At 41.1% G+C, this 13,710-nt stretch overlaps 1 protein-coding gene across 4 annotated transcripts in view; it reads right to left on the bottom strand.

Annotated features, from left to right (window-relative positions):
• The window catches only part of PRUNE2 (prune homolog 2 with BCH domain), a 259,194-nt gene that overhangs the window by 236,855 nt on the left and 8,629 nt on the right, over positions 1-13,710 (bottom strand). The window lies entirely within an intron of this gene.

A 13,710-nucleotide genomic window follows, 5' to 3' on the forward strand; every position in this document is an offset into this window, starting at 1 on the left:
ATAAATGGAATCAAACAATATGTGACCTTTTGTGACTGTCTTCTTTCACTTCACATAATGTTTTCAAAGTTCATCCATGTTGTAACATGGATTGTGGGTGCTACATTCCATATGTATTTGTTTTTAATTAATTATTCATCTTCACATATTCTGTTAAGGGTATATATATGATCTCTGATTAGAAAATCTCTAATTCAATATGAATACACAAGAATGTGTATTGTCTCAATATTTGTCACAGCACATTACAGACTTCAGCTGTGCACAGTTACTTCTGCTTATGGTGTGTGTCTACAGATCAATCATGAGGCAAATACTCCAAATAGTGAGGTGAACGTCAACCGATGTATGATAAATATAATCACCATTCTCATCGCCAAGCATATAAAGTGCCTAATTGTGAATGGGGGAAAATATTATTCATTTTATAACATTTTCTCATAAAATGTGTTTGCACATGCAGCTAATTTTTTGTTGCTGTTGTTTAGGGCTGCTGACTTAGAGGGAATGAGCAGTTTACTAGAATGGGGAGAAAAATGAATTTGAGACAGGAGGCCTGGGTTGGAGCCCAGCTCCCTGTTTATTAGATATGATACTTTCAGCAACTTACTTCCTCTTTCAGGCCTCAATTTTCCTGCTTTGAATGAGGAGGTTGTCTCTCCTAGCTTTTGCACACGTGTGTCCATCTATCAGGAATCATTCACGTACCATCTTCAAGATTTTTGCCCATCCGTAGATCACCTCTATTATTTGCTTACATTTTAAATGACTCACTTCTTTATAAAAGCAAATTTATTTGAAAAGAAAACTGTATTATTACTAATAAATATGGTAAACTAGTGTCACTTGCAAACAGAAAAAAATATAATGAACCACCTCCAGTCATCCAAGGATCCCCATTATATCATCTTTTTTCCTACAAAACATCCCACCTTTTGGATAATACTGCTCATGCAGCCATGATCAACCCTCTTTGTGAATCGATAAGCTGTGGCCTTGCTTACTTTTAGAAGTTAAGATTCATTACTTATTCTCTCTCCCTTGGAAAGGCTGATGGAAGTATTTATGGTTTTGGGTACCACAGTAACCGAGCAGTGCTTGGCAGAGCTTTGAGATAACAGGATGTAAGTGACATCCTTAGCTTGGGGCTTGTTTTGAACATGAGAACCCATGTGAATTCAGAAAAACCCCAAATTCCCCAAATAGTTACAGTATGGCTCTTGAGTGTACCAAACAATTGGACCACATTTCAGTTTCACTGCCTCTTGGACTCTACCTATAATGAAAGGGACTCAAGATGCTAGGAAGCACTTGGCACCTGACTCCCCTTTTCTTGGGCACAGAAGTTACTCCAGGGAAATACATGATCTTCTGTACTATTTATAGTACAAAGGCTGTTGCAAACTGATTGCAAAAATGGTCCCTCCCTTCATCCATGCACATACAGCTTCTTCCATCAAAAGGAGAGGCGAGTCTATCTCTCCACCCCTTAAATCTGGACTGGCCTTGTGACTTGCTTTAGCCAACAGATAAAAGAGCTCATAGAGTCAGTGTGAAAGTTAGAAGAGATGGTGTATGCAATCTACTTAGCACAGTGTCGGGCACATAAGTCCTGGTTAAGTGGTAGCAATTATCATTGAGAGTATGTATAGTATAAACAGCATGTACCAGGAACGCTGCTCTCTGTTCCAGGGACTTTGATCTTCATATGTTTCCCTCGCCCTTCTCCTCTCCTCTCCCCCCTCATCTTCTGGCTGGGCCCAGATGCTATCAATCGATGGGTGGCATGACCAGCTAAAGAGTTTGCACAAAGCACACACGGGTTACAGTTTCCAAGAAAGTGGGAATTAACCAATCCACCCTTGGGTTCACCACAACCGCAGATCCACCCTGGAGTTAAGGACATTTATGGCATAATCTAGTTGGAGCTAGTTTAATTGAAAATATCTTCCTTGGGTAATTTTGAACCCACACTGAAGAACTAGGAAAACAGACACAATTTGTTGAGTGTCATAGGCTAAGCACTTCATGTGCACGATCTCATTGAATCTTCACAGCAACTCTCTGAACGCCCTGAGACAGACTCTAAGTTGTCCCCATTTTACTGATGAGAAAACTGAGGCTTGGAGATATGAATAATTTGCCCAATTATGTGGAAGGTGCTGTGAAAAAAATTAAATAAGAACCGATTCTTGTTCCTCAATCTTTCAATACTAAAGATCCCTTTAATTTTCTCTTTCCTTTGTGGAAAGAGAGTTTTGAGAGTTTTAATTTACCATGTAACAGTATTATTATTGGGTTGGTCAAAAAGTTCATTTGGATTTTTCCACAGGATGCTATAATATTTAAATCAACCTCTGTCTTGGAAGATGTCAAAGTGCTAGAGCTCCTGGTTTGGAACTGTTGAACTAGCCCCAGCTCCTCATTTGCAACTGAAGAAACAGAAGGTCAGAAATAGGATCAGGGATTTTCCAAGGCCACCCTGCTCCCATGTAGAAGGAAATCACTAAAATCTACGTCTTGTTATTCCCTGTAGCCATTTCATTTTCCAGGACAAAATTCTCTGGAACATGCTCTAGTCACAGGAACAATTTGTAACCAAGTCACCAGTTGGAGGTGACAGAATTAAGGCAACAATCATCGAAGAGGCTTATCACGTATTTAAAATCTTCATGGCAGCTGCTCTGTATGTGCCACACCTTTTGGCTAAGTGATTATTTACCGCAAGAGAAGGTTCTGATACCATGTAGAATAAAGGCGAAAAAATTAAGAACTTTTTAAAGATAGGTGACAACCAAAGCAGATTAAAAAATACATGAAAGATGATTCGTGTGTCACTGGAGTAAAGGATTTCCATAAAGGGATGTAATGATGTACTGGGAAGAACGCGGAACTGTGTCATCATTCTTTTTAATTTGGGGCTTGTTTTACAAGATGGCATCATGTCTTCCAGTTTGGTGCCATAAAGGCTCCAACAGTGGGAGAAAGCTTCATGCGATATGGGACAGAAGCAGGACCTTAAAATACAAGGTAAATTTGAGACTTATGTGAGGTCTTGCCCAGGGAAAATTAGGGCTGAAGATCTCCCACCCTATTCCCAGGGACTGCTAATCCTGGTTCCCTGGGGTCTCCCAGGACAGTGGAAGGGAAAGAGGGGAGGGGAAGGGAAATAACCATCGATGTTTATTGAGCACCTTTTATTACGTGGCAGGCAGTAGACTAGGATTTGGAAGACATGAATGGATTGAATCTTCACAGTGGCAACCTCAGTTAAAATGCTGCCTGTACCAAGAAGCAGCAAAGCATGTGGGTGTGAATGCAGCCTTGGAAGCTAGACTGCTTGGGCTCAAAACCTGGCTCTACCCCTTCCTACCTGCGTGAATTCAATCAAGTTATTCACCTCTGTCTACCTCAGTTTCCCCAAGTACAAAATGGGTAAAACTGTACCTACAAAATAGGGTTATTGTAAAAGTGAAGTTATTTAGTAAATATTTAAAGAATATATATAATGCTCTTGTACATGATCCTGGCTGGATAAATATTAAATAATATTACATTATGAGTAAACCAAGGCCCAAAGAGGTTAAGAAATGTACCCAAGTTCACACAGCGGAGAAGTCGCTGAACTTGACATTCTGATTCCATGACCCTTGGTCCTTTCATTTCACCTTGGGGCTGCTCGGGCTGAGTTGAAGGGATATGAGACCAAAACAGCCATCCAGGCCAGAAGCTGCATTACGTTCCCTAGTAAGCGCCCCGCACAGCACTAACCTGTATATCTCCACCCATTTCCCCCAAAACCAGTCCAAGCCACTGACTTCCAGGTAGAAGTCCTGTGTCTCTCCTCCTGCTCTTGTCTGGAGTTTCCCAGCAAACCACGCAGCTGTCCCCACTTACACAAGCCCCAAATGCACATGGTCGCCAAATGAAACAAGGACTTTATGCACAAATTTTAAAGAATTTTCACTCCCTACAATGACTGAAGGGCATGAACGCTCAACCTAGAGATAAATTTCTCTAAGAGAAATTACTGCTAATTTTATCAAGAGGTCAAGAATTTAAGCCCTTACTTTCTGTGTTAATTTTGATTTTGTTTATTTATAAGTAAATCTTAAACTTGGAAACATAGGTCTGATTGTCTATCAGTTCTAAAATTGGTGGTTTTGGAAACTCTAATATGTTTTTCAGGGGGTCAAATATCCAACTGGTAGAAATCATCATCGTCGTCATCATCATCAAAGCAAACACTCAAATATTTTTATGTATCAAACGCAATTCTAAGAGTTTTACATCTACTATCTAAGACAATCTGTAAGCCCCCCTACAAGGGGGATCTATTATTATTCCCAATTTATATATGAAGAAGCTGAGGCACAGAAAATTTAAAGGATTTTCCCAGGCAGTCTTGTTCCATAAAGGCTTCCGTGTGATCTAAAGTTGTCAACCCAGCTTCCCCAAATCTTTAACTTGGGACACAGATGCAGCCTAAAGTCATCCCAAACGTGGCCATGGAATAACCCCCACCCAAGCCTCATCTGAAGGCATAAGAGATGACTAAATAGCAGGAGGAGGTTTCCATTGAATAATAATAATAAACACTGCCAGGGAATTCCCTGGCGGTCCAGTGGTTAGGACTCCACCCTTCCATTGCAGGGGGCGTGGGTTCGATCCTTGTTCGGAGAACTGAAATCCCTCAAGCCATGTGGCGTGGCCAAAAAACAAACAACAACAACAACAAAAACACTGCCAAAGGATCTCAGGTTTCTTAACCGAAGTATTTATTTGGTGAATATCTACCCACTGATATGACCATTACTGGAATGGAAGTGTGCTTCTAGCCAGTGTCCACCTGACAGGATGAATTCTAGCTTCAGAGCACATAGTACACTACAGTATTATTTCTACTTATTAATTTTCCTTCTTACAGAAGGATAATAATATGTCCCTGTGCAATGTCATGTAACTGCAGTGCCCGCCTATCAGAAGAGTGTACTTCCTGTTCCACTACCAATGGGCTTGGCCATTGCTGAACCCTACCAGCTCCCTTACTTTTCTTCTGCCCCAAGAGCAGCCTATCCCAGGACATTGTTGCTCCTTTAGAATGAAGAAGGCACTTGGAGTCACAGCTGACCCTCAGCAGCTTATAGCCTGAGTGAGAAATATGCCTTAGCTGTTGAAAGCCACCGACATTGAGGACTTTTGCCATCAGAACATAACCTGCCAATGCAGGGGACATGGGTTCATGCCCCGGTCCGGGAAGATCCCACATGCCGCGGAGCAACTGGGCCCGTGAGCCACAATTACTGAGCCTGCGCGTCTGGAGCCTGTGCTCCGCAACAGGAGAGGCCGCGACAGGGAGAGGCCCGCGCACCGCGATGAAAAGCGGCCCCAGCTCGCCGCAACTGGAGCCAAAAATAAATAAATAAATTAATTAATTTTAAAAAACAAAAAGAACATAACCTGGTGAAAGCTGATACAAAGCAGTATCTAAAATGATTCCTAAAAATTCGAAGATGTCTGCTGATCATCCCCAAACTACACGAGTTTCTCAAAGCCATTCTGGGCTCCCCACTGTGTTAAGAGAAACAGAATTCTGTGTTAAGAGAAAAGGAACTGGAAATGGAAAAGTGGGCTGCAGGAAATAGAGTGTGAACAAAGACCATATCAGAGAAGCAGAGTGACAAAGCAAAAGCCATCAACAAAAGGGCATAAATACCATCCATAACAAAGCATCACATACAAATGTGCACCACTAACAATAGAGAAGGGGACAGGGGACAAGGAAACAGAAAGTAGGAGAGCATCCAGATGCCGAAGGACTGCCTGAAAGACGTTATCAAAGAAAGACAAGAAAAGAGAGAGACAAAATGGTGGGAGGAACTGTGAATAGTTTTAAGAGAAAAAAAAAGTTGGACCACAACATTATGTTTGCTGCAGCAAGTCCCCTGCTAGAAGGAAAGTGCAGTGAGGCAGCCTCTCCTCTGGGGAAACATTCCATTTCAGCTGGGGACAGCCCCACCAGATTCTAGCACACCCTTTCAGGGGGCCATGAACGGTGCCTCCTGCCTCCCCGTGAATCAATGCCCTGGAGGCGGGGTGGGGGTGGGGCTGGGGGGGGGTGCGGAGCGCTGGCGGCATCAGCATCACCATCACCTGAGAGCTTGTGAGAAGGGCAGAATCCCAGGTCCCACCCCAAACTGCACTGAATCAGAATCTGCATTGTAACAGGATCCCTGGATGATTCCCATGCACAGGAGAGTTTAGTAAGTGCTGCCGTTATGACCACTCGTCCTGAAGTAAGTGCATTATGCCCCAGATGTATGTCAAAATGGAAATATAAGCTATGACTCAGGTATAGCATACTAGAAATTTAGCTCTAACATTCATTAGTTGTGTGCCCTGAAGCAAGTCACCTGACCTCTCCTGAGCTTCAGTTTCCCCCTCTGTACACCGAGCATAATGATACCTTTCTCAGAGGATTGCTGTGAAGGCCAAATGAAATAACGTATGTTAGCTGTAGAGTAAATACTGATAGACGTCAATTCCCTTGCTTGAAGGCCAAGGGCAGGCTTTGCTGAGGAGTGAGTGGCAGGGGTAAGAAGCAGGAGAAAGACGTTTTGAGGAAATGAGGGCAAAGAGAAGGTCCAGCAAGGGATACTGTTCATGGCAAGACACTAGCTTAACTTGAACGTTCCTAGCTGGCCCTCCTTGTTCTCTGCCCTCTGTCTTTGAAACAGCAGAAGTGTATTCAGCAACGAGCTGGACGCTAGAAACCGTGGCACACAAGGGTTTACTCGCAGCATCTCCTGCCCCACCGCATACTAATTAGTTAGCAGATGTGCATGATCTAACTACACAGCTAAGTCTCTGAGAGTCAGTGATTTTCCACTCGCGTCCCAACACTTATAAGAAAATATCACCCCAAGTATAGTTCTCTCAGCATATATTAAAGCTTCCCAACACAATAGCTGCAAAGGAATTACCATACTGTATACAAACCATCCTGTTAGACAATAGATTCCTCTTTTAAAAAATCATATAAGGTTTTTAGGAAAACTGGTGTCCTATAAACCTGAAAATTTCATTAATGACAGAATTTCAAGCCCAGACTAACCTTGAGCTCTGTCTCTCTAAATTTCCTTTCAACTCTGTGTGGATGTTTCACTCTTTTCACCAGTGTGAATTAATTAAACTCTTAAGAAAGATACAGGCAAACCAGGACCTCTATCCAGGGGCTAATGTGTCTGATGCATCTTCATCTTTGTATGTATTAAATTTAGCAACCACGTGGCCTCTGTCATGCCATGGCATAAGAAATGTTGGTCTGGAGATATATGTGTTTCTTAGTGCGAGACTTTGGAAAGAGAAGAATTCAGCTTAAACTACATTAAATTACACTAAACTAAAATTAACTCCCTACTGCATCAATATGGGGTGCATTTAGGTTTTGGGCCAGTTAATGAATACGATCCAAATGGAAAAACAGTGATAGGGCGGGTGGAGACAGAGAGAGAGAGAATTTGACAGAATTACACCTCCTTCGTAGGAGGGAAGGAGCTCCTGTTACGGGCAATTGAATTCCCTTCCCCCCATTACACAGACCTCTCAGCCGAAGCTGACATAAGTGACATCCAGGCACCTGTAGTCCCATCACAGGTATGAAGGATGATGCCCACAGGCCCTCCAGAGACTTGCTTCTCAGGAGCCTCCTTCCCATGACAGGTGACATTTGGTCTCCAGAGCCTGTGGAGCTCAACATGTTTCCACCAGTGATGCATCCGTTGATCTCACGTTTGCAAACTGTTTGTCAGAGGCCATCACGCAAAACTGCAAACTCAGTGGGCTTGCTTTCCTGCGTGTTTCCTGCAACACGGCTTCAGCAGGAATGTGTTTCATCGTTGGATAGTCTCCACTTGGCCAAGTGCTGTATATTTTTACTCAGTCATTTTCTCGTATGGAGATAAAGCCAAGCAACCAAACTCCAGTTGAAACCATCAAACTACCTTTTGAAAGGCTAGACCAATTTTTGTTCCTACGGATAAGATTGGAAGCAAAGGCATGGGACTCAGAAGACACAGACTCTCTGCCCAGCTCTGCCACTTACCAGCTGTGTGTCCTTGGGCAAGGCTGGATTTCACCTCTCTGGCCTTTTTCTTCTCCTCTGTGATGTAGATATAATAACATGTGTCCTACCCCAAGGTTGATCAAATGAGATCACATAGGTGGAGGCAGTTATGAAGTGCAATACTACTTGGCTTGAGTTACCATCCCAAGTATAACAGCAACGAGCTTGACTGCTCCATAAGGCTCAATTTTTTTTAAATAATTGAGAGAGGAAGTGAAAAGAAAAAGAGAAAGTGGCAGATTCTGCTTCTTAGTCCCAAATAACATTTGTAACTGGTGTGGCATAGATTTTATTATGATTGTCTGAATTTAGTAGCAAGGCAGCTTCAGATAATTTGATCAAATTCATATTTTTTAAATTAGCATAGTACTGTACAGTCTCTCAAATTTGTCAGGAGCACAGACCTAGGTGTCAAGAGACCTGAAATTTTTGCTTGGCTCTGTCACAACGTTCTATGAGACAAGTTAACCTTTCTGAGCCTCTCTGAATCTTGAAATTTGGTGGATTTCATCCAGAAATCAATTTGGAAAGATTTACCAAGAAACTTGAGACTCTCTGTATCTTTTGCTCCAGTAATTACATATTTGAGAAGCTATTTTAAGGACCTAATCCTAAACAGGACAAAATGTTTTAGGTACAAAGATATTTGTTATAGTGTAACTAACAACAGCAAAAAAAGAGGGACAATCAAAATGTTTAACCACAGTCCATCTTCTTTATAAAAATGCATGCTATTATTTAAGATGTTGATTCAGAATGCTATGCAATAACATAGGGAAATATTTAATAAATTATGTTAGGTAAAATAAAAATCAGGGTACCAAAATGTATGAATATCCTATTCTAATCCTACACACAGGAAAAACTAAGAAAACTACTTTGCCATAATATTGCCAACAGTCATGCTTCAATGAAAGTGGTTAATTTTTAGGCTTTTTTCTTTTGTTTACATTTCATTTTCAGTTTTCCTCTAGTTCCCAAATTTGCTTTAATGTTTCTTATTTTATAAATAAATAAAGCCTAAAACATAATACTAGGAGGTTAAAATAGTCTAAAGTCACCTGTTTCAATGTTAAAGATCTATCCTTCTATAACAGTTTCAAATGTAAAGATCTGTGATTAAAATAACTAACAGTTTCAAAGCAAGAAATCACTAACAAAAGACTATGGCTATAGAACGCTGTGTTTAAACATGTGGAATCCCAATGCCTGTTTCCACAGCATTCCCAGAAGTGACAGGGCAGGGTGTGTCCAGTGTAACACAGCAATCAGGGTGGCTGTATATAAATCTTGCTGAGAGCAAAAGTCCGAGAAAGAGGCCAGTAGTAAGAAGCATGACTCAGTGTTTATGAGATTCATCAGAACAGTCTATGTAAATGCCAGCCTATGAAACCCTGTGTGTGTGAATTGATTTTTACAGCAATGTCATACTTGGTCAGAAGGCTATTTTAGCATGAAATAATTCTATAGGTGTGAGAAATACATTTTCCCCCCTCAGAGGGCTCAGAATGACATAACACTTTGGAGAGCTAATGAATTTTTCAAAATGTTTTAAAAGCCAGCTCTGGAATGGTATTTTGATCTGCATCCACCACAGTGAGTTTATGTCTGGATTTTTTTGGAGACTGGAGTCAAGAGTGATGGCGCTTCAGGCCACGGTCCAGGGGAAATCAGCCAAGTGGCAAGCTCATGACCAGTTCCACACCAATGAGGTTGCTTTGCTTTGTGCATGGCTTTATGTTAGGGTCTTACAAAGCAAATTCACAAATAAAGAACAGAAGAAATATTCAGCTACAGAATAAAATTCTCCCTCTTGTTTATCTTTCTCTAGGACCTATATACATGTCCTAAGACCATGTTTTCAATTTGCCTACAATCTAAAAAGAAAAAAAAACCCATTCTCCCAATGATCTTGATAAACACACAAAACATAAAACAAACCCTGAATTGAAATTGAGGTTTGTATTAATCCACACGGATTGGTAAAAACGCTGCTCACCTTTCTTTGAAAGAATCCAGGCCTCCAAAAGTCAGTGGCTTTGGGAGTCTGTTTATATGGTAGCTGCCAAAGGGTGAGAGAATTCTACGTGGTGTTTCAGCCAGGAGATGATGCATGCAAACCAAATCAGGCTGCTAAGGGCAGGGGGAAGATGAAAGTGTTAACAAAGCAGAGGATGGAGGCCAGAGAGTGACTTGCCCCCTGCCTCCCTGCAGAGGGACTCAGGGACACTGCCTTCCCAGGGAAGCAGACAGGCACGTGTCCTCGCAGACATACCAGTGGCAGGGGAGCAGCTAATCTATCCACCTGTCAGGACACTTCTGTCCTCCCAGGGCCAGGTGCTAGTCTGGCCAGCAACACAGGCCACTTGCTAGAGAAAACGTGTATGAAGAGCGCAAAGGTTGGCAGAACGCTCCTACGTCAGGATGAGCTTCTGCCCCAGCCCTTACTTCTCTTCCATTCTGGAGAACAAGAGGCAAGCGTGCACAACTCTCTCTTGCACCCTTCAATTAATTAATAGATAATTTTTCACAGCAAAAAAAAAAAAAAAGGACATAATTGAATTGTTGGGCCTCTTTAAAAATAAGCCACTTACTTTTTAAAAAAATTTTTATTGAAGTATAGTTGATTTACAATGTTGTGTAGCTTCAGGTGTTCAGCAGTGATTCAGTTATACATACATATATATATCTATTTTTTTTCAGATTCTTTTCCCTTATAGATCCCCGTACTATACAGTAAAACAAAGCCATTAAAGTCCTATTTTTTTCAACTGAGAGAAAGAAATGGTTCCTACGAGTGGGAAATCTTCCATTAAAACCTTTCAAATAATTGGAAGTCCAGCAGCAGGTTGCCGCTCCCTCTCTGGCTGTTCTTAGGGATGTTATTTTACAGGCCATGGTCATTGCCGCAACTTCTCTACCGAGTCCAGAACCAGATTAAGTTCTCAGCTCAGGGTGGGAGTGGAGAGCGGGCCTTCTCCCATCTTGCATGTGCCACGGGCCTATTCATGCCTTCCCACATCAGGCTCACATTTTTAGCACCATCACTCTCCGTCCTGACTCATGATCACTTGCTATAAACCATGACATCTCGCATATCTGGCTTCGCTTAAGAACGAGGTCACCTATGCAAGGGACTTTTCCAGACAACTGAAGCTTACCCTCCGTGTGACGATTTCTGTTCTATTTTTTTCTATGTGAATTATCTGAGTTGGATTTTTTTTTTTTCTGAAATTCCTCACGTACCCCACCTTCTCTTAAACAGACACCGAGCTTAAATAGTATTTCTTCCTTGATTATTCAGGGTCATTACTGTGAACTTTCTGTCACTGACGTTATGGCCTCCAGAGGCTGTGCAGGTATTTAGGACCATTTGCCCTACATCAGATGGAATGACACTTGCTGAGAACCTGGGTCCATTTCTTAAAGGTTTGTTTGATTTTGGTTTTGTTTGTGCAGTTCCCCTATTGTAAGTTATAAGCAATTACAGCCTCTGGCAACCACTTCTCCCACCACCCTGCTCTGAGAAACCGACCTCGTGGGTATTCTGTCAAAGCGCAAATTAAGTAACGAGGATGGTGATGAGTGCTAACACTTGTGAGTCTTTGCTACTTTCCCAGCATTCTTCAAATGACTTACAGGTATCATCATACCAATGGGCTCAGAAAGAGAGTCTGGGGGAATCTCCCTGTGAGAAAAGAACCAATTATAAAGATATGTTTTTAATACTCAATTGCAGGTGTCTGAAGGAAAGCTGCCTTTGTGTAATTTTCAGTTTTCTGGAGACCTTGGGTTGGCTGATGTGGCCAAATAAAGTGAACTCCAGACACATGAGCTCTTGCTCTTGCAAATCATTCCATTCTGAGCTTTTGGAAGGATTTCCTTCTATGTCTCACCACTTTTCAAACTTGCCTCCCCCCTGAATCCTGTTATTCTTCACTTTTCTCCTATTTCCCTTCCAATTCCACCTCCACCTTCCTTCTTTCCTTTCTCCCTCTGTTTCTTCACCCCTATATGTGTCTCCGAGTACAACCAGCAGTTTTCTGAGGCACTGCTCAGCTGGCAGACTCGAGAGCAAAAGCGAAGCTCTGTACAGTGGAGAACTCGAGTCCTAATCCCAGCTCTTCTGGCCAGCTGTGTCACCCGGGCTGAGCTCCCCCAACCTACACTCACTCACTCACTCAATCAAACAATTATTCTGTCTCCAGCAAGAGAGTGACAACAATGAAGGAGAAAGATACAAATAAACTTACTTACAAAACAGAAATAGATCCAAGGACATAGGAAACAAACTTATGGTTACCAAAGGGAAAAGGAGGGGAGAGATAAATTAGGAGTTTGGGATTAATATATCCACACCACTATATATAAAATAGATAACCAATAAGGACCTACTGTATAGCACAGGAAACTATACTTAGTATTTTGTAATAACCTATAAGAGAAGAGAATCTGAAGAAGGCTATATATAACTGAATCACTGTGCTGTACACCTGAAACTAATGCAACATTGTAACTCAACTATACTTCAATAAAAAAAAGATAATGTATATGAATGTGTTTGGTAACCATATGGAAATTGTTGTTAATAGTGAGTTAAAAAGAACACTTTATAGACGATATTCAGAATTTGGGATTTGAACTGGAGCTCACATTTAATTGTACATTATTCATAAAGAAAATGGTAATGATAAAATTACAGAGAAAAGGTTTCAGCTAAAAAATGCATTTTGAGAACTCCACTGTATTAATTACTACTTCTTTATACATAATACTACTAAATCTAAATATGTTTCTAAATCAAAATAATGTTTGCACATATTTTCACGCATCAGTTTTTAATATAAGAAATCTAAACAAGAGCAGAAGAAAGCTTACTGTAGGTCATTAAAAACTCTGTCATTTGTTAAAAACAAAAACAAAAACAAAGAAAAAACAATGAAGGAAGCTGGAAAACCAAAAGCTGTACTCACAACCTTGCTGGCAAATAAGGAACAACTTCTAACTTTTTTAAAAGAGCCATTCTCATTATTAAAAATTCACTAAATACCCACAATATTTCAGTCACTCTAAAACTAGTCACAGACCCTATCTTCCAAATAGTTTATCAATGTTTTATTTTTCTTTCACCTACGTAGACAGTGAAACAGTCTCCCAATTTATTCAACCAAATCATAGACAGCCCAGCACCATATTTTTCTCACAGCAGGTTCTCAGTAATAGTGATTGATCACTCAGTTATCCAAGGGTTTTTTTAACATAAAACAGTCAGAAACAAAGAAATGAACCTCTCTTGGGTCAAAGTGAACTCACTACCCAGCCCTACCATAAACCTGCTGAGTTGCTCACATTTTATTTAAAGAGAATTAAATGTTCCAGGATATCTGGTGGGAAGACACGAATGTGGCAGAGGGTCCTGGAATGGGAGTCAGGTGATCTGGGAGCAAAGTCTGGCTCTGTTCTTTAGTGGCTGTGAAACCTTGGTCAGACTTCTTGCCCCACTGAACCTCAGTTTCCTCAACTGCAAAGGGAAATAATAGCTACCTCACAAGACTATTTTGGGTATTAAGTGGAAAAATCTATTT

Source organism: Balaenoptera ricei, chromosome 6, assembly GCF_028023285.1.
Source record: "Balaenoptera ricei isolate mBalRic1 chromosome 6, mBalRic1.hap2, whole genome shotgun sequence".
Lineage (NCBI taxonomy): Eukaryota > Metazoa > Chordata > Mammalia > Artiodactyla > Balaenopteridae > Balaenoptera > Balaenoptera ricei.